Here is a 24,714-nt window from a genome sequence, read left to right as displayed (position 1 = left end):
ACAACACCGCTCCTGGGTGGGCTCGAACCACCAACCTATGGGTCAACAGCAGAACGCGCTAACCATTGCGCCACGGAAGCCCAAAAATTAAATGCTCGTCAGGTTTTGCGTAAAAACCTTGACTTTTTACGTCACATCTGAGACCTCACAACACCGCTCCCGGATGAGCTCGAACCACCAACCTATTGGTTAATAGCCGAACGCGCTAACCATTGAGCCACGGAAGCTCAGAAATTAAATGATTGTCACGTATTGTGGATAAGTTTTGACTTTTTACGCTACATATGAGACCCCACAACACCTCTCCCGGGTGGGCTCGAACCTTCAACCTTTCGATTAACAGCTGAACGCGCTAATCATTGCGCCACGGAAGCCCAAAAATTAAATGTTCGTCAGGTATTGTGAAAAACTCTGACATTTTACGTTACATCTGAGACCTCACAACACCGCATCCCGGATGGGCTCGAACCACAAACCTATTGGTTAACAGCCGAACGCGATAACCATTGAGCCAAGGAAGCTCGGAAATTAAATGGTTGTCAGGTATTGTGGATAAGTTATGACTTATTACGTTACATCTGATACCCTACAACACCTCTCCCGGTTGGGATCGAACCACCAACCTTTCGGTTAACAGCCGAACGCGCTAACCATTGCCCCAAGGAAGCCCAAAAATTAAATGTTCGTCTGGTATTGTGGAAAAACCTTGAATTTTTACGTTACATTTGAGATCCCACAACACCGCTCCCGGGTGGGCTCGAACCACCAACCTATTGGTTAACAGCCGAACGCGCTAATCATTGAGCCACGGAAGCCCAGAAATTAAATGGTTTTCACGTATTGTGGAAAAGTTTTGACTTTTTACGCTACATCTGAGACCCCACAACACCTCTCCCGGGTGGGCTCGTACCACCAACCTTTCGATTAACAGCTGAACGCGCTAACCATTGCGCCACGGAAGCCCAAAAATTCAATGTTCGACAGGTATTGTGAAAAACCCTGACATTTTACGTTACATCTGAGACCTCACAACACCGCATCCCGGATGGGCTCGAACCACAAACCTATTGGTTAACAGCCGAACGCGATAACCATTGAGCCAAGGAAGCTCGGAAATTAAATGGTTGTGAGGTATTGTGGATAAGTTATGACTTATTACGTTACATCTGATACCCTACAACACCTCTCCCGGTTGGGATCGAACCACCAACCTTTCGGTTAACAGCCGAACGCGCTAGCCATTGCCCCAAGGAAGCCCAAAAATTAAATGTTCGTCAGGTATTGTGGAAAAACCTTGAATTTTTACGTTACATTTGAGATCCCACAACACCGCTCCCGGGTGGGCTCGAACCACCAACCTATTGGTTAACAGCCGAACGCGCTAATCATTGAGCCACGGAAGCCCAGAAATTAAATGGTTTTCACGTATTGTGGAAAAGTTATGACTTATTACGTTACATCTGATACCCTACAACACCTCTCCCGGTTGGGATCGAACCACCAACCTTTCGGTTAACAGCCGAACGCGCTAACCATTGCCCCAAGGAAGCCCAAAAATTAAATGTTCGTCAGGTATTGTGGAAAAACCTTGAATTTTTACGTTACATTTGAGACCCCACAACACCTCTCCCGGGTGGGCTCGTACCACCAACCTTTCGATTAACAGCTGAACGCGCTAACCATTGCGCCACGGAAGCCCAAAAATTCAATGTTCGACAGGTATTGTGGAAAAACTCTGACATTTTATGTTACATTTGAGACGTCACAACACCGCTCCCGGATGGGCTCGAACCACCAACCTATTGGTTAACAGCCGAACGCGCTAACCATTGAGCCACGGAAGCCCAAAGTTAAATGCTCGTCAGGTATTGTGTAAAAACCTTGACTTTTTACGTCACATCTGAGACCTCACAACACCGCTCCCGGATGGGCTCGAACCACCAAACCTATTGGTTAACAGCCGAACGCGCTAACCATTGAGCCACGGAAGCCCAAAGTTAAATGCTCGTCAGGTATTGTGTAAAAACCTTGACATTTTACGTTACATCTGAGACCTCACAACACCGCTCCCGGATGGGCTCGAACCACCAACCTATTGGTTAACAGCCGAACGCGCTAACCATTGCGCCACGGAAGCCCAAAATTTAAATGGTCGTCAGGTGTTGTGGAAAAAACCTTGACTTTTTACATCACATCTGAGACGTCACAACACCGCTCCCGGATGGGCTCGAACCACACACCTATTAGTTAACAGCCGAACGCGCTAACCTTTGAGCCACGGAAGCTCACAAATTAAATGGTTGTCAGGTATTGTAGATAAGTTATGACTTTTTACGTTACATCTGAGACCCTACAACACCTCTTCCGGTTGGGCACGAACCACCAACCTTTCGGTTAACAGCCGAACGCACTAACAATTGCGCCAAGGAAGCCCAAAAATTTAATGGTCGTCAGGTATTGTGGCAAAACTTTGGCTTTCTACGTTACATTTGAGATCCCACACCACCGCTCCCGGGTGGGCTCGAACCACCAACCTATTGGTTAACAGCCGAACGCGCTAACCATTGAGCCACGGAATCTCAGAAATTAAATGGTTGTCACGTATTGTGGATAAGTTTTGACTTTTTACGCTACATCTGAGACCCCACAACACCTCTTCCGGGTGGGCTTGAACCACCAGCCTTTCGATTAACAGTTGAACGCGCTAATAATTGCGCCAAGGAAGCCCAAAAATTAAATGTTCGTCAGGTATTGTGGAAAAACTCTGACATTTTACGTTACATCTGAGACCTCACAACACCGCTCCCGGTGTGACGAGGTTTAGTGATTAAGATACTAAGCTCGAGCACGACTAAATTAATCACGACTAGGTTAAATTATAACAAGAAATAGAGCAAAGTTGAAATCACAAAGTTCTTTATTTCTCTTCTTAAGTTACCTTTACAACGTCCTCAGCCGAACTGCCTCTCCCTTCCTCGGCGTAACCGTCGAAATCGGCCACCTACGTCAGTGGTAAAACCCGGGCGAGGAAGGGATTGAATAAACATCTTGTATGGAAAAATATGGGGTCTCCGTATTTTTCCATAGTTCGATATCCTTGCTACAAACTCCCCCCACCTTAAGTGGAGCCTACAATCGACACTAACAAAAGAGGCAAGGATAATGACAATGTATGTGAACCTACAACTATAGTGCACAAAAAAAATGGTAACAAACCAAGAAAATTCGTAACAAAACAAAACAAAAAAAAAAGAACAAAAATATAAGAAATGGAGGGAAAATCGTAAAATTTATGGGGGATATGACTCGCTGTTGAGCTCATCGCTATCTTCGTACTCTGGGTCCGATTCTACTGATAAATTATCGTCCGGTTCGGAATCGTCCTTCGTCACAGAGGCAACAAACATGCGTCTCGAACTTTCCGACCTCTCTTTACCATGATTTCGGGTCGGACAGTGGAAGGCCTTGTGTCCTGCTTTCCCACAGTTGCGACACTTCAAGGCGCTATCATTCCTATGTTGGTTGAGATTTGAGAAACTTTTTAGATTCCCGGAAGTTGATTTATCAACGTCTTCGCGCTGTGATCTGGGCCCACTATGGTCTTGGACGTAATCGCGGTTCGGTTTCCGGTCACTATAAGGGCCTTGCCGGAACCGGTCTTGACGACGGTCAAATTCCTTCGTCTGATGAAGCAGACTCTCAGCTCTTTGAGCCGATTCTTGCACTTGGGTCAGTGTGGGGTTTTCCGGTAAGCGCATAATTTGAAGCAGGTGTGGGTTTAGGCCTGACAGAATTGTGTTAGCGATGCTCATGGAGCTAATTGAAGGGTCATGCATGCGGCAAAGCCGTTCTTTTCCCAAAATGTATTTAAGAACGGGTTCGTCTCGACCTTGTCTTCGACGGGATATCCGGTCTTCTAGTTGACTTTGATAATTATGGCCAATAAATGCCCGACAAAACCTGTCACGAAACTGTTCCCAATGCTGTACATCTGGACTGACTCTTTCCCACCAATATATGGAATCGTCCTCGAGCATAAATTCTACTTTAGATAGCAGATTAATGTCGGTCAGCCTAAGAGCTTTTCTGTATCGTTCCACCTGATTTAGGAACTCTAGGACGTCATCGCCATTACGAAATTTTGGTAGACTGTTGGTATGACTATCTAATGGAAGCCCGTTTAGCTGGGATGGGTTGTTGAAATGCGGTGTAGCGGGTGGCAAAAGGGGCGGAGACGAAGCGTTTAGTTGGGGTGGCAACGGAGGAGTTTGCGTCGTGTTTACCAAATTCGGGTCGTAAATTTGGGTATTATTGCTCGAGATCGAACCGTTTGGTGATACTATAGAATTTGTATTAGGATTACCGTTGACGGGATTCTGTAAAACTAATTGTGGCGAAGGGCACTGATTCGACGCACCAATAGTACTCGACGGGCCTGGGGACGTGCTTGAATGTTGGTTTAACCTATCAGTTAAATTTTTAATCATAGCGTTTTGGGCTTGACTTTGTACGGTTAACATACTACGCATAACCGACTCTTGTCGTTTGTTATTGTCTTCCAACATTGTTTTAAACATTTGGACCATCATTGCCATAGGGTCGCCAGGATTGCCTATAGCTTGTGGTTGGGCATTACTAACATTAGAGGTTTGGTCTACGGGTTGCGTGATTACGCTAGTTCCCGGGTCTCGCGGCAACTCGGGGTTAGGCTCGGAAACCTGGTCCCCTTTTGTACTTCGCGTATTTATGCCCATTTTTCTATTTGTAATTTTAGCGTATAAAGGGTTTGGGGTACTCACAGATTGTTGAAGGGTAGGTAAAATCCAAATGTCTTAATACAATTCGCGCAATGTTATTTTCAAATCTCTTAAATGTTCAAAATCTCTTAACTAATAGATATAGTTTATCAAATGTTCAACACTTGGAAGTAGATGCTCCCTCCCTGTTGTAGTCGATCCCTCGTTGGAGGAAGAGTTCTTTTCGTTTGGTCCCGCAGTCCCAAACTAGGTTCCTGTAGGTGATCCCTCGTTGGATGGAGAGTCCTTTTCGTCTGGTCCCGCAGTCCCAAACTAGGTTCCAGTAGGTGATCCCTCGTTGGATGGAGATTTTCTACGTCCGGTCCCGCAGTCCCGAACTTGTAGATATGGTTTTTCGTTTGTATGGTCCCGCAGTCCCATGCAAACTTAATTTAAAGGTGATTGATTTACGTCCGGTCCCGCAGTCCCGAACTTGTAGATATTATTTTTCGTTATGATGGTCCCGCAGTCCCATGCAAACTTAATTTAAAGGTGATTTGCTTTCCTATGGTCCCGCAGTCCCAAATTCGATCACCCTCACGTTAATGGAGTTCGGCAACGGAGAAGAAAAAAAAATCATCCGGAGAATCCCGCAGTCTTCCCGGTCTCCTTGCTATAAAGCGCTGCTTCGTATAGCTCTGGTCCCGCAGTCCCGAGCTTCGATGAGTCGTGAGGAACGTTGTAAATATCGCGCTGGTCCCGCAGTCCCGAGCTTCGCGAGTCGTGATGGGTTCGGTAACAGTTACTTCAGGTTATATACTTTACAAGGGACTTAATTAAATTGCCCGGCGCCTCCACCAAATTAGTGTGACGAGGTTTAGTGATTAAGATACTAAGCTCGAGCACGACTAAATTAATCACGACTAGGTTAAATTATAACAAGAAATAGAGCAAAGTTGAAATCACAAAGTTCTTTATTTCTCTTCTTAAGTTACCTTTACAACGTCCTCAGCCGAACTGCCTCTCCCTTCCTCGGCGTAACCGTCGAAATCGGCCACCTACGTCAGTGGTAAAACCCGGGCGAGGAAGGGATTGAATAAACATCTTGTATGGAAAAATATGGGGTCTCCGTATTTTTCCATAGTTCGATATCCTTGCTACACCGGATGGGCTCGAACAACCAACCTATTGGTTAACAGCCAAACGCGCTAACCATTGCGCCACGGAAGCCCAAAAATTAAATGTTCGTCAGGTATTGTGGAAAAACTCTGACATTTTACGTTACATCTAAGACCTCACAACACCGCTCCCGGATGGGCTCGAACCACCAACCTATTGGTTAACAGCCGAACGCGCTAACCATTGAGCCACGGAAGCTCAGAGATTAAATGGTTGTCAGGTATTGTGGATAAGTTATGACTTATTACGTTACATCTGAGACCCTACAACACCTCTCACGGTTGGGCTCGAACCACCAACCTTTCGGTTAACAGCCGAACGCGCTAACCATTGCGCCACGGAAGCCCAAAATTTAAATGGTCGTCAGGTGTTGTGGAAAAAACCTTGACTTTTTACGTCACATCTGAGACGTCACAACACCGCTCCCGGATGGGCTCGAACCACACACCTATTGGTTAACAGCCGAACGCGCTAACCTTTGAGCCACGGAAGCTCAGAAATTAAATGGTTGTCAGGTATTGTAGATAAGTTATGACTTTTTACGTTACATCTGAGACCCTACAACACCTCTTCCGGTTGGGCTCGAACCACCAACCTTTCGGTTAACAGCCGAACGCACTAACAATTGCGCCAAGAAGGCCCAAAAATTTAATGGTCGTCAGGTATTGTGGCAAAACTTTGGCTTTCTACGTTACATATGAGATCCCACACCACCGCTCCCGGGTGGGCACGAACCACCAACCTATTGGTTAACAGCCGAACGCGCTAACCATTGAGCCACGGAAGCCCAAAAATTAAATGCTCGTCAGGTATTGTGTAAAAACCTTGACTTTTTGCGTCACATCTGAGACCTGACAACACCGCTCCCGGATGGGCTCGAACAACCCACCTATTGGTTAACAGCCGAACGCGCTAACCATTGCGCCACGGAAAACCCAAAAATTAAATGTTCGTCAGGTATTGTGGAAAAACTCTGACATTTTACGTTACATCTGAGACCTCACAACACCACTCCCGGATGGGCTCGAACCACCAACCTATTGGTTAACAGCCGAACGCGCTAACCATTGAGCCACGGAAGCTCAGAAATTAAATGGTTGTCAGGTATTGTGGATAAGTTATGACTTATTACGTTACATCTGAGACCCTACAACACCTCTCTCGGTTGGGCTCGAACCACCAACCTTTCGGTTAACAGCTGAACGCGCTAACCATTGCGCCAAGGAAGCCCAAAAAATAAATGGTCGTCAGGTATTGTGGAAAAACTTTGTCTTTCTACGTTACATTTGAGATCCCACAACACCGCTCCCGGGTGGGCTCGAACCACCACCCTATTGGTTAAAAGCTGAACGCGCTAACCATTGCGCCACGGAAGTTAAAAAATTAAATGCTCGTCAGGTATTGTGTAAAAACCTTGACTTTTTACGTCACATCTGAGACCTCACAACACCGCTCCCGGGTGCGCTCAAACCACCAACCTATTGGTTAACAGCCGAAAGCGCTAACCATTGAGCGACGGAAGCTCAGAAATTAAATGGTTGTCAGGTATTGTGGATGAGTTATGACTTATTACGTTACATCTGAGACCCTACAACACCTCTCCCGGTTGGGCTCGAACCACCAACCTTTCGGTTAACAGCCGAACGCGCTAACCATTGCGCCAAGGAAGCCCGAAAAATAAATGTTCGTCAGGTATTGTGGAAAAACTCTGACATTTTACGTAACATCTGAGACGTCACAACACCGCTCCCGGATGGGCTCGAACCACCAACCTTTCGGTTAACAGCCGAACGCGCTAACCATTGCGCCACGGACGCCCAAAAAAAAATGGTCGTCAGGTATTGTGGAAAAACTTTGGCTTTTTACGTTACATTAGAGATCCCACAACACCGCTCCCGGGTGGGCTCGAACCACCAACCTTTCGGTTAACAGCCGAACGCGCTAACCATTGCGCAACGGAGGCCAAATATTAAATGGTCGTCAGGTATTGAGGTAAAACTTTGACTTTTTACTTCACATCTGAGACCTCACAACACCGCTCCCGGATGGGCTCGAACCACCAACCTATTGGTTAACAGCCGAACGCGCTAACCATTGAGCCACGGAAGCTCAGAAATTAAATGGTTGTCACGTATTGTGGAAAAGTTTTGACTTTTTACGCTACATCTGAGACCCCACAACACCTCTCCCGGGTGGGCTCGAACCTTCAACCTTTCGATTAACAGCTGAACGCGCTAATCATTGCGCCACGGAAGCCCAAAAATTAAATGGTCGTCAGGTATTGTGGAAAAACCTTGACTTTTTACGTCACATCTGAGACCTCACAACACCGCTCCCGGATGGGCTCGAACTACCAAACTATTGGTTAACAGCCGAACGCGCTAACCATTGAGCCACGGATGCTCAGAAATTAAATGGTCGTCAGGTATTGTGGAAAAACTTTGGCTTTCTACGTTACATTTGAGATCCCACAACACCGCATCACGGGTGGGCTCGAACCACCAACCTATTGGCTAACAGCCGAACGCGCTAAACATTGAGCCACGGAAGCTCAGAAATTAAATCGTTGTCACGTATTGTGGAAAAGTTTTGACTTTTTACGCTACATCTGAGACCCCACAACACCTCTCCCGGGTGGGCTCGAACCACCAACCTTTCGATTAACAGCTGAACGCGCTAACCATTGCGCCCCGGAAGCCCAAAAATTAAATGGTCGTCAGGTATTGTGGAAAAACTTTGGCTTTCTACGTTACATTTGAGATCCCACAACACCGCTCCCGGGTGGGCTCGAACCACCAACCTATTGGCTAACAGCCGAACGCGCTAACCATTGAGCCACGAAAGCTCAGAAATTAAATGGTTGTCACGTATTGTGGAAAAGTTGTGACTTTTTACGCTACATCTGAGACCCCACAACACCTCTCTCGGGTGGGCTCGAACCACCAACCTTTCGATTAACAGCTGAACGCGCTAATTATTGCGCCACGGAAGCCCAAAAACTAAATGGTCGTCAGGTATTGTGGAAAAACTTTGGCTTTCTACGTTACATGTGAGATCCCACAACACCGCTCCCGGGTGGCCTCGAACCACCAACCTATTGGTTAACAGCCGAACGCGCTAACCATTGAGCCACGGAAGCCCAAAAATTAAATGGTCGTCAGGTATTGTGGAAAAACCTTGACTTTTTACGTAACATCTGAGACGTCACAACACCGCTCCCGGATGGGCTTGAACCACCAACCTTTCGGTTAACAGCCGAACGCGCTAACCATTGCGCCACGGAAGCCCAAAAATTAAATGGTCGTCAGGTATTGTGGAAAAACTTTGGCTTTCTACGTTACATTCGAGATCCCACAACACCGCTCCCGGGTATGCTTGAAGCGCCAACCTATTGGCTAACAGCCGAACGCGCTAACCATTGAGCCACGGAAGCTCAGAAATTAAATGGTTGTCAGGTATTGTGGAAAAACTTTGGCTTTCTACGTTACATTTGAGACCCCACAACCACCAACCTTTCGATTAACAGCTGAACGCGCTAACCATTGAGCCACGGAAGCTCAGAAATTAAATGGTCGTCAGATATTGTGGAAAAACTTTGGCTTTCTACGTTACATTTGAGATCCCACAACACCGCTCCCGGGTGGGCTCGAACCACCAACCTATGGGTCAACAGCAGAACGCGCTAACCATTGCGCCACGGAAGCCCAAAAATTAAATGCTCGTCAGGTTTTGCGTAAAAACCTAGACTTTTTACGTCACATCTGAGACCTCACAACACCGCTCCCGGATGAGCTCGAACCACCAACCTATTGGTTAACAGCCGAACGCGCTAACCATTGAGCCACGGAAGCTCAGAAATTAAATGATTGTCACGTATTGTGGATACGTTTTGACTTTTTACGCTACATATGAGACCCCACAACACCTCTCCCGGGTGGGCTCGAACCTTCAACCTTTCGATTAACAGCTGAACGCGCTAATCATTGCGCCAAGGAAAGCCCAAAAATTAAATGGTCGTCAGGTATTGTGGAAAAACCTTGACTTTTTACGTCACATCTGAGACCTCACAACACCGCTCCCGGATGGGCTCGAACTACCAAACTATTGATTAACAGCCGAACGTGCTAACCATTGAGCCACGGATGCTCAGAAATTAAATGGTCGTCAGGTATTGTGGAAAAACTTTGGCTTTCTACGTTACATTTGAGATCCCACAACACCGCTCCCGGGTGGGCTCGAACCACCAACCTATTGGCTAACAGCCGAACGCGCTAAACATTGAGCCACGGAAGCTCAGAAATTAAATCGTTGTCACGTATTGTGGAAAAGTTTTGACTTTTTACGCTACATCTGAGACCCCACAACACCTCTCCCGGGTGGGCTCGAACCACCAACCTTTCGATTAACAGCTGAACGCGCTAACCATTGCGCCCCGGAAGCCCAAAAATTAAATGGTCGTCAGGTATTGTGGAAAAACTTTGGCTTTCTACGTTACATTTGAGATCCCACAACACCGCTCCCGGGTGGGCTCGAACCACCACCCTATTGGTTAAAAGCTGAACGCGCTAACCATTGCGCCACGGAAGTTAAAAAATTAAATGCTCGTCAGGTATTGTGTAAAAACCTTGACTTTTTACGTCACATCTGAGACCTCACAACACCGCTCCCGGGTGCGCTCAAACCACCAACCTATTGGTTAACAGCCGAAAGCGCTAACCATTGAGCGACGGAAGCTCAGAAATTAAATGGTTGTCAGGTATTGTGGATGAGTTATGACTTATTACGTTACATCTGAGACCCTACAACACCTCTCCCGGTTGGGCTCGAACCACCAACCTTTCGGTTAACAGCCGAACGCGCTAACCATTGCGCCAAGGAAGCCCGAAAAATAAATGTTCGTCAGGTATTGTGGAAAAACTCTGACATTTTACGTAACATCTGAGACGTCACAACACCGCTCCCGGATGGGCTCGAACCACCAACCTTTCGGTTAACAGCCGAACGCGCTAACCATTGCGCCACGGACGCCCAAAAAAAAATGGTCGTCAGGTATTGTGGAAAAACTTTGGCTTTTTACGTTACATTAGAGATCCCACAACACCGCTCCCGGGTGGGCTCGAACCACCAACCTTTCGGTTAACAGCCGAACGCGCTAACCATTGCGCAACGGAGGCCAAATATTAAATGGTCGTCAGGTATTGAGGTAAAACTTTGACTTTTTACTTCACATCTGAGACCTCACAACACCGCTCCCGGATGGGCTCGAACCACCAACCTATTGGTTAACAGCCGAACGCGCTAACCATTGAGCCACGGAAGCTCAGAAATTAAATGGTTGTCACGTATTGTGGAAAAGTTTTGACTTTTTACGCTACATCTGAGACCCCACAACACCTCTCCCGGGTGGGCTCGAACCTTCAACCTTTCGATTAACAGCTGAACGCGCTAATCATTGCGCCACGGAAGCCCAAAAATTAAATGGTCGTCAGGTATTGTGGAAAAACCTTGACTTTTTACGTCACATCTGAGACCTCACAACACCGCTCCCGGATGGGCTCGAACTACCAAACTATTGGTTAACAGCCGAACGCGCTAACCATTGAGCCACGGATGCTCAGAAATTAAATGGTCGTCAGGTATTGTGGAAAAACTTTGGCTTTCTACGTTACATTTGAGATCCCACAACACCGCATCACGGGTGGGCTCGAACCACCAACCTATTGGCTAACAGCCGAACGCGCTAAACATTGAGCCACGGAAGCTCAGAAATTAAATCGTTGTCACGTATTGTGGAAAAGTTTTGACTTTTTACGCTACATCTGAGACCCCACAACACCTCTCCCGGGTGGGCTCGAACCACCAACCTTTCGATTAACAGCTGAACGCGCTAACCATTGCGCCCCGGAAGCCCAAAAATTAAATGGTCGTCAGGTATTGTGGAAAAACTTTGGCTTTCTACGTTACATTTGAGATCCCACAACACCGCTCCCGGGTGGGCTCGAACCACCAACCTATTGGCTAACAGCCGAACGCGCTAACCATTGAGCCACGAAAGCTCAGAAATTAAATGGTTGTCACGTATTGTGGAAAAGTTGTGACTTTTTACGCTACATCTGAGACCCCACAACACCTCTCTCGGGTGGGCTCGAACCACCAACCTTTCGATTAACAGCTGAACGCGCTAATTATTGCGCCACGGAAGCCCAAAAACTAAATGGTCGTCAGGTATTGTGGAAAAACTTTGGCTTTCTACGTTACATGTGAGATCCCACAACACCGCTCCCGGGTGGCCTCGAACCACCAACCTATTGGTTAACAGCCGAACGCGCTAACCATTGAGCCACGGAAGCCCAAAAATTAAATGGTCGTCAGGTATTGTGGAAAAACCTTGACTTTTTACGTAACATCTGAGACGTCACAACACCGCTCCCGGATGGGCTTGAACCACCAACCTTTCGGTTAACAGCCGAACGCGCTAACCATTGCGCCACGGAAGCCCAAAAATTAAATGGTCGTCAGGTATTGTGGAAAAACTTTGGCTTTCTACGTTACATTCGAGATCCCACAACACCGCTCCCGGGTATGCTTGAAGCGCCAACCTATTGGCTAACAGCCGAACGCGCTAACCATTGAGCCACGGAAGCTCAGAAATTAAATGGTTGTCAGGTATTGTGGAAAAACTTTGGCTTTCTACGTTACATTTGAGACCCCACAACCACCAACCTTTCGATTAACAGCTGAACGCGCTAACCATTGAGCCACGGAAGCTCAGAAATTAAATGGTCGTCAGATATTGTGGAAAAACTTTGGCTTTCTACGTTACATTTGAGATCCCACAACACCGCTCCCGGGTGGGCTCGAACCACCAACCTATGGGTCAACAGCAGAACGCGCTAACCATTGCGCCACGGAAGCCCAAAAATTAAATGCTCGTCAGGTTTTGCGTAAAAACCTAGACTTTTTACGTCACATCTGAGACCTCACAACACCGCTCCCGGATGAGCTCGAACCACCAACCTATTGGTTAACAGCCGAACGCGCTAACCATTGAGCCACGGAAGCTCAGAAATTAAATGATTGTCACGTATTGTGGATACGTTTTGACTTTTTACGCTACATATGAGACCCCACAACACCTCTCCCGGGTGGGCTCGAACCTTCAACCTTTCGATTAACAGCTGAACGCGCTAATCATTGCGCCAAGGAAAGCCCAAAAATTAAATGGTCGTCAGGTATTGTGGAAAAACCTTGACTTTTTACGTCACATCTGAGACCTCACAACACCGCTCCCGGATGGGCTCGAACTACCAAACTATTGATTAACAGCCGAACGTGCTAACCATTGAGCCACGGATGCTCAGAAATTAAATGGTCGTCAGGTATTGTGGAAAAACTTTGGCTTTCTACGTTACATTTGAGATCCCACAACACCGCTCCCGGGTGGGCTCGAACCACCAACCTATTGGCTAACAGCCGAACGCGCTAAACATTGAGCCACGGAAGCTCAGAAATTAAATCGTTGTCACGTATTGTGGAAAAGTTTTGACTTTTTACGCTACATCTGAGACCCCACAACACCTCTCCCGGGTGGGCTCGAACCACCAACCTTTCGATTAACAGCTGAACGCGCTAACCATTGCGCCCCGGAAGCCCAAAAATTAAATGGTCGTCAGGTATTGTGGAAAAACTTTGGCTTTCTACGTTACATTTGAGATCCCACAACACCGCTCCCGGGTGGGCTCGAACCACCAACCTATTGGCTAACAGCCGAACGCGCTAACCATTGAGCCACGAAAGCTCAGAAATTAAATGGTTGTCACGTATTGTGGAAACGTTTTGACTTTTAACGCTACATCTGAGACCCCACAACACCTCTCCCGGGTGGGCTCGAACCACCAACCTTTCGGTTAACAGCCGAACGCGCTAACCATTGCGCCATGGAAGCCCAAAAATTAAATGTTCGTCAGGTATTGTGGAAAAACCTTGGCTTTCTACGTTACATTCGTGATCCCACAACACCGCTCCCGGGTGGGCTTGAACCACCAACCTTTCGGTTACCAGCCGAACGCGCTAACCATTGCGCCACGGAAGCCCAAAAATTAAATGGTCGTCAGGTATTGTGGAAAAAATTTGGCTTTCTACGTTACATGTGAGATCCCACAACACCGCTCCCGGGTGGCCTCGAACCACCAACCTATTGGTTAACAGCCGAACGCGCTAACCATTGAGCCACGGAAGCCCAAAAATTAAATGGTCGTCAGGTATTGTGGAAAAACCTTGACTTTTTACGTAACATCTGAGACGTCACAACACCGCTCCCGGATGGGCTTGAACCACCAACCTTTCGGTTAACAGCCGAACGCGCTAACCATTGAGCCACGGAAGCTCAGAAAATAAATGGTTGTCAGGTATTGTGGAAAAACTTTGGCTTTCTACGTTACATTTGAGACCCCACAACCACCAGCCTTTCGATTAACAGCTGAACGCGCTAACCATTGAGCCACGGAAGCTCTGAAATTAAATGGTCGTCAGGTATTGTGGAAAAACTTTGGCTTTCTACGTTACATTTGAGATCCCACAACACCGCTCCCAGGTGGGCTCGAACCACCAACCTATGGGTCAACAGCAGAACGCGCTAACCATTGCGCCACGGAAGCCCAAAAATTAAATGCTCGTCAGGTTTTGCGTAAAAACCTAGACTTTTTACGTCACATCTGAGACCTCACAACACCGCTCCCGGATGAGCTCGAACCACCAACCTATTGGTTAACAGCTGAATGCGCTAACCATTGAGCCACGGAAGCTCAGAAATTAAATGATTGTCACGTATTGTGGATAAGTTTTGACTTTTTACGCTACATATGAGGCCCCACAACACCTCTCCCGGGTGGGCTCGAACCTTCAACCTTTCGATTAACAGCTGAACGCGCTAATCATTGCGCCACGGAAGCCCAAAAATTAAATGGTCGTCAGGTATTGTGGAAAAACCTTGACTTTTTACGTCACATCTGAGACCTCACAACACCGCTCCCGGATGGGCTCGAACTACCAACCTATTGGTTAACAGGCGAACGCCCTAACCATTGCGCCACGGAAGCCCAAAAATTAAATGATCGTCAGGTATTGTGGAAAAACTTTGGCTTTCTACGTTACATTTGAGATCCCACAACGCTGCTCCCGGGTGGGCTCGAACCACTAACCTATTAGTTAACAGCCGAACGCGCTAACCATTGAGCCACGGAAGCTCAGAAATTAAATGGTTGTCACGTATTGTGGAAAAGTTTTGACTTTTTACGCTACATCTGAGACCCCACAACACCTCTCCCGGGTGGGCTCGAACCACCAACCTTTCGATTAACAGCTGAACGCGCTAACCATTGCGCCACGGAAGCCCAAAAATTAAATGGTCGTCCGGTATTGTGGAAAAACTTTGACTTTTTACGTAACATCTGAGACCTCATAGCACCGCTCCCGGGTGTGCTCGAACCACCAACCTTTCTGTTAACAGCCGAACGCGCTAACGATTGCGCCACGGAAGCCCAAAATTTAAATGGTCGTCCGGTATTGTGGAAAAACCTTGACTTTTTACGTCACATCAGAGACGTCACAACACCGCTCCCGGATGGGCTCGAACCACCAACTTATTGGTTAACAGCCGAACGCGCTAACCATTGAGCCACGGAAGCTCAGAAATTAAATGGTTGTCACGTATTGTGGAAAAGTTTTGACTTTTTACGCTACATCTGAGACCCCACAACACCTCTCCCGGGTGGGCTCGAACCTTCAACCTTTCGATTAACAGCTGAACGCGCTAATCATTGCGCCACGGAAGCCCAAAAATTAAATGGTCGTCAGGTATTGTGGAAAAACCTTGACTTTTTACGTCACATCTGAGACCTCACATCATCGCTCCCGGATGGGCTCGAACTACCAAACTATTGGTTAACAGCCGAACGCGCTAACCATTGAGCCACGGATGCTCAGAAATTAAATGGTCGTCAGGTATTGTGGAAAAACTTTGGCTTTCTACGTTACATTTGAGATCCCACAACACCGCATCACGGGTGGGCTCGAACCACCAACCTATTGGCTAACAGCCGAACGCGCTAAACATTGAGCCACGGAAGCTCAGAAATTAAATCGTTGTCACGTATTGTGGAAAAGTTTTGACTTTTTACGCTACATCTGAGACCCCACAACACCTCTCCCGGGTGGGCTCGAACCACCAACCTTTCGATTAACAGCTGAACGCGCTAACCATTGCGCCCCGGAAGCCCAAAAATTAAATGGTCGTCAGGTATTGTGGAAAAACTTTGGCTTTCTACGTTACATTTGAGATCCCACAACACCGCTCCCGGGTGGGCTCGAACCACCAACCTATTGGCTAACAGCCGAACGCGCTAACCATTGAGCCACGAAAGCTCAGAAATTAAATGGTTGTCACGTATTGTGGAAAAGTTGTGACTTTTTACGCTACATCTGAGACCCCACAACACCTCTCTCGGGTGGGCTCGAACCACCAACCTTTCGATTAACAGCTGAACGCGCTAATTATTGCGCCACGGAAGCCCAAAAACTAAATGGTCGTCAGGTATTGTGGAAAAACTTTGGCTTTCTACGTTACATGTGAGATCCCACAACACCGCTCCCGGGTGGCCTCGAACCACCAACCTATTGGTTAACAGCCGAACGCGCTAACCATTGAGCCACGGAAGCCCAAAAATTAAATGGTCGTCAGGTATTGTGGAAAAACCTTGACTTTTTACGTAACATCTGAGACGTCACAACACCGCTCCCGGATGGGCTTGAACCACCAACCTTTCGGTTAACAGCCGAACGCGCTAACCATTGCGCCACGGAAGCCCAAAAATTAAATGGTCGTCAGGTATTGTGGAAAAACTTTGGCTTTCTACGTTACATTCGAGATCCCACAACACCGCTCCCGGGTATGCTTGAAGCGCCAACCTATTGGCTAACAGCCGAACGCGCTAACCATTGAGCCACGGAAGCTCAGAAATTAAATGGTTGTCAGGTATTGTGGAAAAACTTTGGCTTTCTACGTTACATTTGAGACCCCACAACCACCAACCTTTCGATTAACAGCTGAACGCGCTAACCATTGAGCCACGGAAGCTCAGAAATTAAATGGTCGTCAGATATTGTGGAAAAACTTTGGCTTTCTACGTTACATTTGAGATCCCACAACACCGCTCCCGGGTGGGCTCGAACCACCAACCTATGGGTCAACAGCAGAACGCGCTAACCATTGCGCCACGGAAGCCCAAAAATTAAATGCTCGTCAGGTTTTGCGTAAAAACCTAGACTTTTTACGTCACATCTGAGACCTCACAACACCGCTCCCGGATGAGCTCGAACCACCAACCTATTGGTTAACAGCCGAACGCGCTAACCATTGAGCCACGGAAGCTCAGAAATTAAATGATTGTCACGTATTGTGGATACGTTTTGACTTTTTACGCTACATATGAGACCCCACAACACCTCTCCCGGGTGGGCTCGAACCTTCAACCTTTCGATTAACAGCTGAACGCGCTAATCATTGCGCCAAGGAAAGCCCAAAAATTAAATGGTCGTCAGGTATTGTGGAAAAACCTTGACTTTTTACGTCACATCTGAGACCTCACAACACCGCTCCCGGATGGGCTCGAACTACCAAACTATTGATTAACAGCCGAACGTGCTAACCATTGAGCCACGGATGCTCAGAAATTAAATGGTCGTCAGGTATTGTGGAAAAACTTTGGCTTTCTACGTTACATTTGAGATCCCACAACACCGCTCCCGGGTGGGCTCGAACCACCAACCTATTGGCTAACAGCCGAACGCGCTAAACATTGAGCCACGGAAGCTCAGAAATTAAATCGTTGTCACGTATTGTGGAAAAGTTTTGACTTTTTACGCTACATCTGAGACCCCACAACACCTCTCCCGGGTGGGCTCGAACCACCAACCTTTCGATTAACAGCTGAACGCGCTAACCATTGCGCCCCGGAAGCCCAAAAATTAAATGGTCGTCAGGTATTGTGGAAAAACTTTGGCTTTCTACGTTACATTTGAGATCCCACAACACCGCTCCCGGGTGGGCTCGAACCACCAACCTATTGGCTAACAGCCGAACGCGCTAACCATTGAGCCACGAAAGCTCAGAAATTAAATGGTTGTCACGTATTGTGGAAACGTTTTGACTTTTAACGCTACATCTGAGACCCCACAACACCTCTCCCGGGTGGGCTCGAACCACCAACCTTTCGGTTAACAGCCGAACGCGCTAACCATTGCGCCATGGAAGCCCAAAAATTAAATGTTCGTCAGGTATTGTGGAAAAACCTTGGCTTTCTACGTTACATTCGTGATCCCACAACACCGCTCCCGGGTGGGCTTGAACCACCAACCTTTCGGTTACCAGCCGAACGCGCTAACCATTGCGCCACGGAAGCCCAAAAATTAAATGGTCGTCAGGTATTGTGGAAAAAATTTGGCTTTCTACGTTACATGTGAGATCCCACAACACCGCTCCCGGGTGGCCTCGAACCACCAACCTATTGGTTAACAGCCGAACGCGCTAACCATTGAGCCACGGAAGCCCAAAAATTAAATGGTCGTCAGGTATTGTGGAAAAACCTTGACTTTTTACGTAACATCTGAGACGTCACAACACCGCTCCCGGATGGGCTTGAACCACCAACCTTTCGGTTAACAGCCGAACGCGCTAACCATTGAGCCACGGAAGCTCAGAAAATAAATGGTTGTCAGGTATTGTGGAAAAACTTTGGCTTTCTACGTTACATTTGAGACCCCACAACCACCAGCCTTTCGATTAACAGCTGAACGCGCTAACCATTGAGCCACGGAAGCTCTGAAATTAAATGGTCGTCAGGTATTGTGGAAAAACTTTGGCTTTCTACGTTACATTTGAGATCCCACAACACCGCTCCCAGGTGGGCTCGAACCACCAACCTATGGGTCAACAGCAGAACGCGCTAACCATTGCGCCACGGAAGCCCAAAAATTAAATGCTCGTCAGGTTTTGCGTAAAAACCTAGACTTTTTACGTCACATCTGAGACCTCACAACACCGCTCCCGGATGAGCTCGAACCACCAACCTATTGGTTAACAGCTGAATGCGCTAACCATTGAGCCACGGAAGCTCAGAAATTAAATGATTGTCACGTATTGTGGATAAGTTTTGACTTTTTACGCTACATATGAGGCCCCACAACACCTCTCCCGGGTGGGCTCGAACCTTCAACCTTTCGATTAACAGCTGAACGCGCTAATCATTGCGCCACGGAAGCCCAAAAATTAAATGGTCGTCAGGTATTGTGGAAAAACCTTGACTTTTTACGTCACATCTGAGACCTCACAACACCGCTCCCGGATGGGCTCGAACTACCAACCTATTGGTTAACAGGCGAACGCCCTAACCATTGCGCCACGGAAGCCCAAAAATTAAATGATCGTCAGGTATTGTGGAAAAACTTTGGCTTTCTACGTTACATTTGAGATCCCACAACGCTGCTCCCGGGTGGGCTCGAACCACTAACCTATTAGTTAACAGCCGAACGCGCTAACCATTGAGCCACGGAAGCTCAGAAATTAAATGGTTGTCACGTATTGTGGAAAAGTTTTGACTTTTTACGCTACATCTGAGACCCCACAACACCTCTCCCGGGTGGGCTCGAACCACCAACCTTTCGATTAACAGCTGAACGCGCTAACCATTGCGCCACGGAAGCCCAAAAATTAAATGGTCGTCCGGTATTGTGGAAAAACTTTGACTTTTTACGTAACATCTGAGACCTCATAGCACCGCTCCCGGGTGTGCTCGAACCACCAACCTTTCTGTTAACAGCCGAACGCGCTAACGATTGCGCCACGGAAGCCCAAAATTTAAATGGTCGTCCGGTATTGTGGAAAAACCTTGACTTTTTACGTCACATCAGAGACGTCACAACACCGCTCCCGGATGGGCTCGAACCACCAACTTATTGGTTAACAGCCGAACGCGCTAACCATTGAGCCACGGAAGCTCAGAAATTAAATGGTTGTCACGTATTGTGGAAAAGTTTTGACTTTTTACGCTACATCTGAGACCCCACAACACCTCTCCCGGATGGGCTCGAACCACCAACCTATTGGTTAAAAGCCGAACGCGCTAACCATTGCGCCACGGAAGCCCAAAAATTCAATGGTCGTCAGGTGTTGTGGAAAAAACCTTGGCTTTTTACGTCACACCTGAGACGTCACAACACCTATTCCGGTTGGGCTCGAACCACCAACCTTTCGGTTAACAGCCGTACGCGCTAACCATTGCGCCAAGGAAGCCCAAAAATTTAATGGTCGTCAGGTATTGTGGCAAAACTTTGGCTTTCTACGTTACATTTGAGATACCACACCACCGCTCCCGGGTGGGCTCGAACCACCAACCTATTGGTTAACAGCCGAACGCGCTAACCATTGAGCCACGGAAGCTCAGAAATTAAATGGTTGTCACGTATTGTGGATAAGTTATGACTTATTACGTTACATCTGAGACCCTACAACACCTCTCTCGGTTGGGCTCGAACCACCAACCTTTCGGTTAACAGCCGAACGCGCTAACCATTGCGCCAAGGAAGCCCAAAAAATAAATGGTCGTCAGGTATTGTGGAAAAACTTTGGCTTTCTACGTTACATTTGAGATCCCATAACACCGCTCCCGGGTGGGCTCGAACCACCAATCTATTGGCTAACAGCCGAACGCGCTAAGCATTGAGCCACGGAAGCTCAGAAATTAAAAGGTTGTTACGTATTGTGGAAAAGTTTTGACATTATACGCTACATCTGAGACCCCACAAAACCTCTCCCGGGTGGGCTCGAACCACCAACCTTTCGATTAACAGCTGAACGCGCTAATTATTGCGCCACGGAAGCCCAAAAATTAAATGTTCGTCAGGTATTGTGGAAAAACTCTGACATTTTACGTTACATTCGAGACGTCACAACACCGCTCCCGGGAGGGCTCAAACCACCAGTCTTTTGAATAGCAGCTGAACGCGCTAGCCATTGAGCCACGGAAGCTCTGAAATTAAATGGTCGTCCGGTATTGTGGAAAAACTTTGACTTTTTACGTAACATCTGAGACCTCATAGCACCGCTCCCGGGTGTGCTCGAACCACCAAACTTTCTGTTAACAGCCAAACGCGCTAACCATTGCGCCAAGGAAGCCCAAATATTAAATATTCGTCAGGTATTGTGGAAAAACTCTGACATTTTACGTCACATCTGAGAACTCACAACACCGCTCCCGGGTGGGCCCGAACCACCAACCTATTGGTTAACAGCCGAACACGCTAAACATTGAGCCACGGAAGCTCAGAAATTAAATCGTTGTCACGTATTGTGGAAAAGTTTTGACTTTTTACGCTACATCTGAGACCCCACAACACCTCTCCCGGGTGGGCTCGAACCACCAACCTTTCGATTAACAGAAGAACGCGCTAACCATTGCGCCACGGAAGCTCAAAAATTAAATGGTCGTCAGGTATTGTGGAAAAACCTTGACTTTTTACGTCACATCTGAGACCTCACAACACCGCTCCCGGATGGGCTCGAACTACCAAACTATTGGTTAACAGCCGAACGCGCTAACCATTGAGCCACGGAAGCTCAGAAATTAAATGGTCGTCAGGTATTGTGGAAAAACTTTGGCTTTCTACGTTGCATTTGAGATCCCACAACACCGCTCCCGGGTGGGCTCGAACCACCAACCTATTGGCTAACAGCCGAACGCGCTAAACATTGAGCCACGGAAGCTCAGAATTTAAATCGTTGTCACGTATTGTGGAAAAGTTTTGACTTTTTACGCTACATCTGAGACCCCACAACACCTCTCCCGGGTGGGCTCGAACCACCAACCTTTCGATTAACAGAAGAACGCGCTAACCATTGCGCCACGGAAGCTCAAAAATTAAATGGTCGTCAGGTATTGTGGAAAAACCTTGACTTTTTACGTCACATCTGAGACCTCACAACACCGCTCCCGGATGGGCTCGAACTACCAAACTATTGGTTAACAGCCGAACGCGCTAACCATTGAGCCACGGAAGCTCAGAAATTAAATGGTCGTCAGGTATTGTGGAAAAACTTTGGCTTTCTACGTTACATTTGAGATCCCACAACACCGCTCCCGGGTGGGCTCGAACCACCAACCTATTGGCTAACAGCCGAACGCGCTAACCATTGAGCAACGAAAGCCCAAAAATTAAATGGTCGTCAGGTATTGTGGAAAAACCTTGACTTTTTACGTAACATCTGAGACGTCACAACACCGCTCCCGAAAGGGCTCAAACCACCAGTCTTTTGAATAACAGCTGAACGCGCTAACCATTGCGCCCCGGAAGCCCAAAAATTAAATGGTCGTCAGGTATTCTGGAAAAACTTTGGCTTTCTACGTTACATTCGTGATCCCACAACACCGCTCCCGGGTGGGCTCGAACTACCAACCTTTCGGTTACCAGCCGAACGCGCTAACCCTTGCGCCACGGAAGCCCAAAAATTAAATGGTCGTCAGGTATTGTGGAAAAACTTTGGCTTTCTACGTTACATGTGAGATCCCACAACACCGCTCCCGGGTGGCCTCGAACCACCAACCCATTGGTTAACAGCCGAACGCGCTAACTATTGAGCCACGGAAGCCCAAAAATTAAATGGTCGTCAGGTATTGTGGAAAAACCTTGACTTTTTACGTAACATCTGAGACGCCACAACACCGCTCCCGGATGGGCTTGAACCACCAACCTTTCGGTTAACAGCCGAACGCGCTAACCATTGCGCCACGGAAGCCCAAAAATTAAATGGTCGTCAGGTATTGTGGAAAAACTTTGGCTTTCTACGTTACATTCGAGATCCCACAACACCGCTCCCGGGTATGCTTGAAGCACCAACCTATTGGCTAACAGCCGAACGCGCTAACCATTGAGCCACGGAAGCTCAGAATTTAAATCGTTGTCACGTATTGTGGAAAAGTTTTGACTTTTTACGCTACATCTGAGACCCCACAACACCTCTCTCGGGTGGGCTCGAACCACCAACCTTTCGATTAACAGCTGAACGCGCTAATTATTGCGCCACGGAAGCCCAAAAATTAAATGGTCGTCAGGTATTCTGGAAAAACTTTGGCTTTCTACGTTACATTCGTGATCCCACAACACCGCTCCCGGGTGGGCTTGAACCACCAACCTTTCGATTACCAGCCGAACGCGCTAGCCATTGCGCCACGGAAGCCCAAAAATTAAATGGTCGTCAGGTATTGTGGAAAAACTTTGGCTTTCTACGTTACATGTGAGATCCCACAACACCGCTCCCGGGTGGCCTCGAACCACCAACCCATTGGTTAACAGCCGAACGCGCTAACTATTGAGCCACGGAAGCCCAAAAATTAAATGGTCGTCAGGTATTGTGGAAAAACCTTGACTTTTTACGTAACATCTGAGACGCCACAACACCGCTCCCGGATGGGCTTGAACCACCAACCTTTCGGTTAACAGCCGAACGCGCTAACCATTGCGCCACGGAAGCCCAAAAATTAAATGGTCGTCAGGTATTGTGGAAAAACTTTGGCTTTCTACGTTACATTCGAGATCCCACAACACCGCTCCCGGGTATGCTTGAAGCACCAACCTATTGGCTAACAGCCGAACGCGCTAACCATTGAGCCACGGAAGCTCAGAAATTAAATGGTTGTCAGGTATTGTGGAAAAACTTTGGCTTTCTACGTTACATATGAGACCCCACAACCACCAACCTTTCGATTAACAGCTGAACGCGCTAACCATTGAGCCACGGAAGCTCAGAAATTAAATGGTCGTCAGGTATTGTGGAAAAACTTTGGCTTTCTACGTTACATTTGAGATCCCACAACACCGCTCCTGGGTGGGCTCGAACCACCAACCTATGGGTCAACAGCAGAACGCGCTAACCATTGCGCCACGGAAGCCCAAAAATTAAATGCTCGTCAGGTTTTGCGTAAAAACCTTGACTTTTTACGTCACATCTGAGACCTCACAACACCGCTCCCGGATGAGCTCGAACCACCAACCTATTGGTTAATAGCCGAACGCGCTAACCATTGAGCCACGGAAGCTCAGAAATTAAATGATTGTCACGTATTGTGGATAAGTTTTGACTTTTTACGCTACATATGAGACCCCACAACACCTCTCCCGGGTGGGCTCGAACCTTCAACCTTTCGATTAACAGCTGAACGCGCTAATCATTGCGCCACGGAAGCCCAAAAATTAAATGTTCGTCAGGTATTGTGAAAAACTCTGACATTTTACGTTACATCTGAGACCTCACAACACCGCATCCCGGATGGGCTCGAACCACAAACCTATTGGTTAACAGCCGAACGCGATAACCATTGAGCCAAGGAAGCTCGGAAATTAAATGGTTGTCAGGTATTGTGGATAAGTTATGACTTATTACGTTACATCTGATACCCTACAACACCTCTCCCGGTTGGGATCGAACCACCAACCTTTCGGTTAACAGCCGAACGCGCTAACCATTGCCCCAAGGAAGCCCAAAAATTAAATGTTCGTCTGGTATTGTGGAAAAACCTTGAATTTTTACGTTACATTTGAGATCCCACAACACCGCTCCCGGGTGGGCTCGAACCACCAACCTATTGGTTAACAGCCGAACGCGCTAATCATTGAGCCACGGAAGCCCAGAAATTAAATGGTTTTCACGTATTGTGGAAAAGTTTTGACTTTTTACGCTACATCTGAGACC

General features: G+C 47.4%; 4 non-coding genes across 4 annotated transcripts; all 4 read right to left on the bottom strand.

Moving 5' to 3' along the window:
• Window positions 1-13,934: 13,934 nt before the first annotated feature.
• Window positions 13,935-14,007, bottom strand: TRNAT-GGU (transfer RNA threonine (anticodon GGU)). Its single transcript has one exon. It is a non-coding gene; the product is annotated as a tRNA-Thr (tRNA).
• Window positions 14,008-18,300: 4,293 nt separating this feature from the next.
• Window positions 18,301-18,373, bottom strand: TRNAT-GGU (transfer RNA threonine (anticodon GGU)). The gene has a single exon. It is a non-coding gene; the product is annotated as a tRNA-Thr (tRNA).
• Window positions 18,374-22,394: 4,021 nt separating this feature from the next.
• Window positions 22,395-22,467, bottom strand: TRNAT-GGU (transfer RNA threonine (anticodon GGU)). The gene has a single exon. It is a non-coding gene; the product is annotated as a tRNA-Thr (tRNA).
• A 662-nt stretch (window positions 22,468-23,129) lies between these two features.
• Window positions 23,130-23,202, bottom strand: TRNAT-GGU (transfer RNA threonine (anticodon GGU)). The gene has a single exon. It is a non-coding gene; the product is annotated as a tRNA-Thr (tRNA).
• Between the last annotated feature and the right edge of the window lie 1,512 nt (window positions 23,203-24,714).

This window comes from Phalangium opilio, unplaced genomic scaffold (genome assembly GCF_054372755.1).
Source record: "Phalangium opilio isolate 3A_F unplaced genomic scaffold, DU_Popi_V2 ptg000087l_1, whole genome shotgun sequence".
In the NCBI taxonomy this organism is placed as follows: Eukaryota; Metazoa; Arthropoda; class Arachnida; order Opiliones; family Phalangiidae; genus Phalangium; species Phalangium opilio.
The sequence above is the reverse complement of the archived record's forward strand: the minus strand, read 5'-3'. Positions and strand labels throughout refer to the sequence as shown.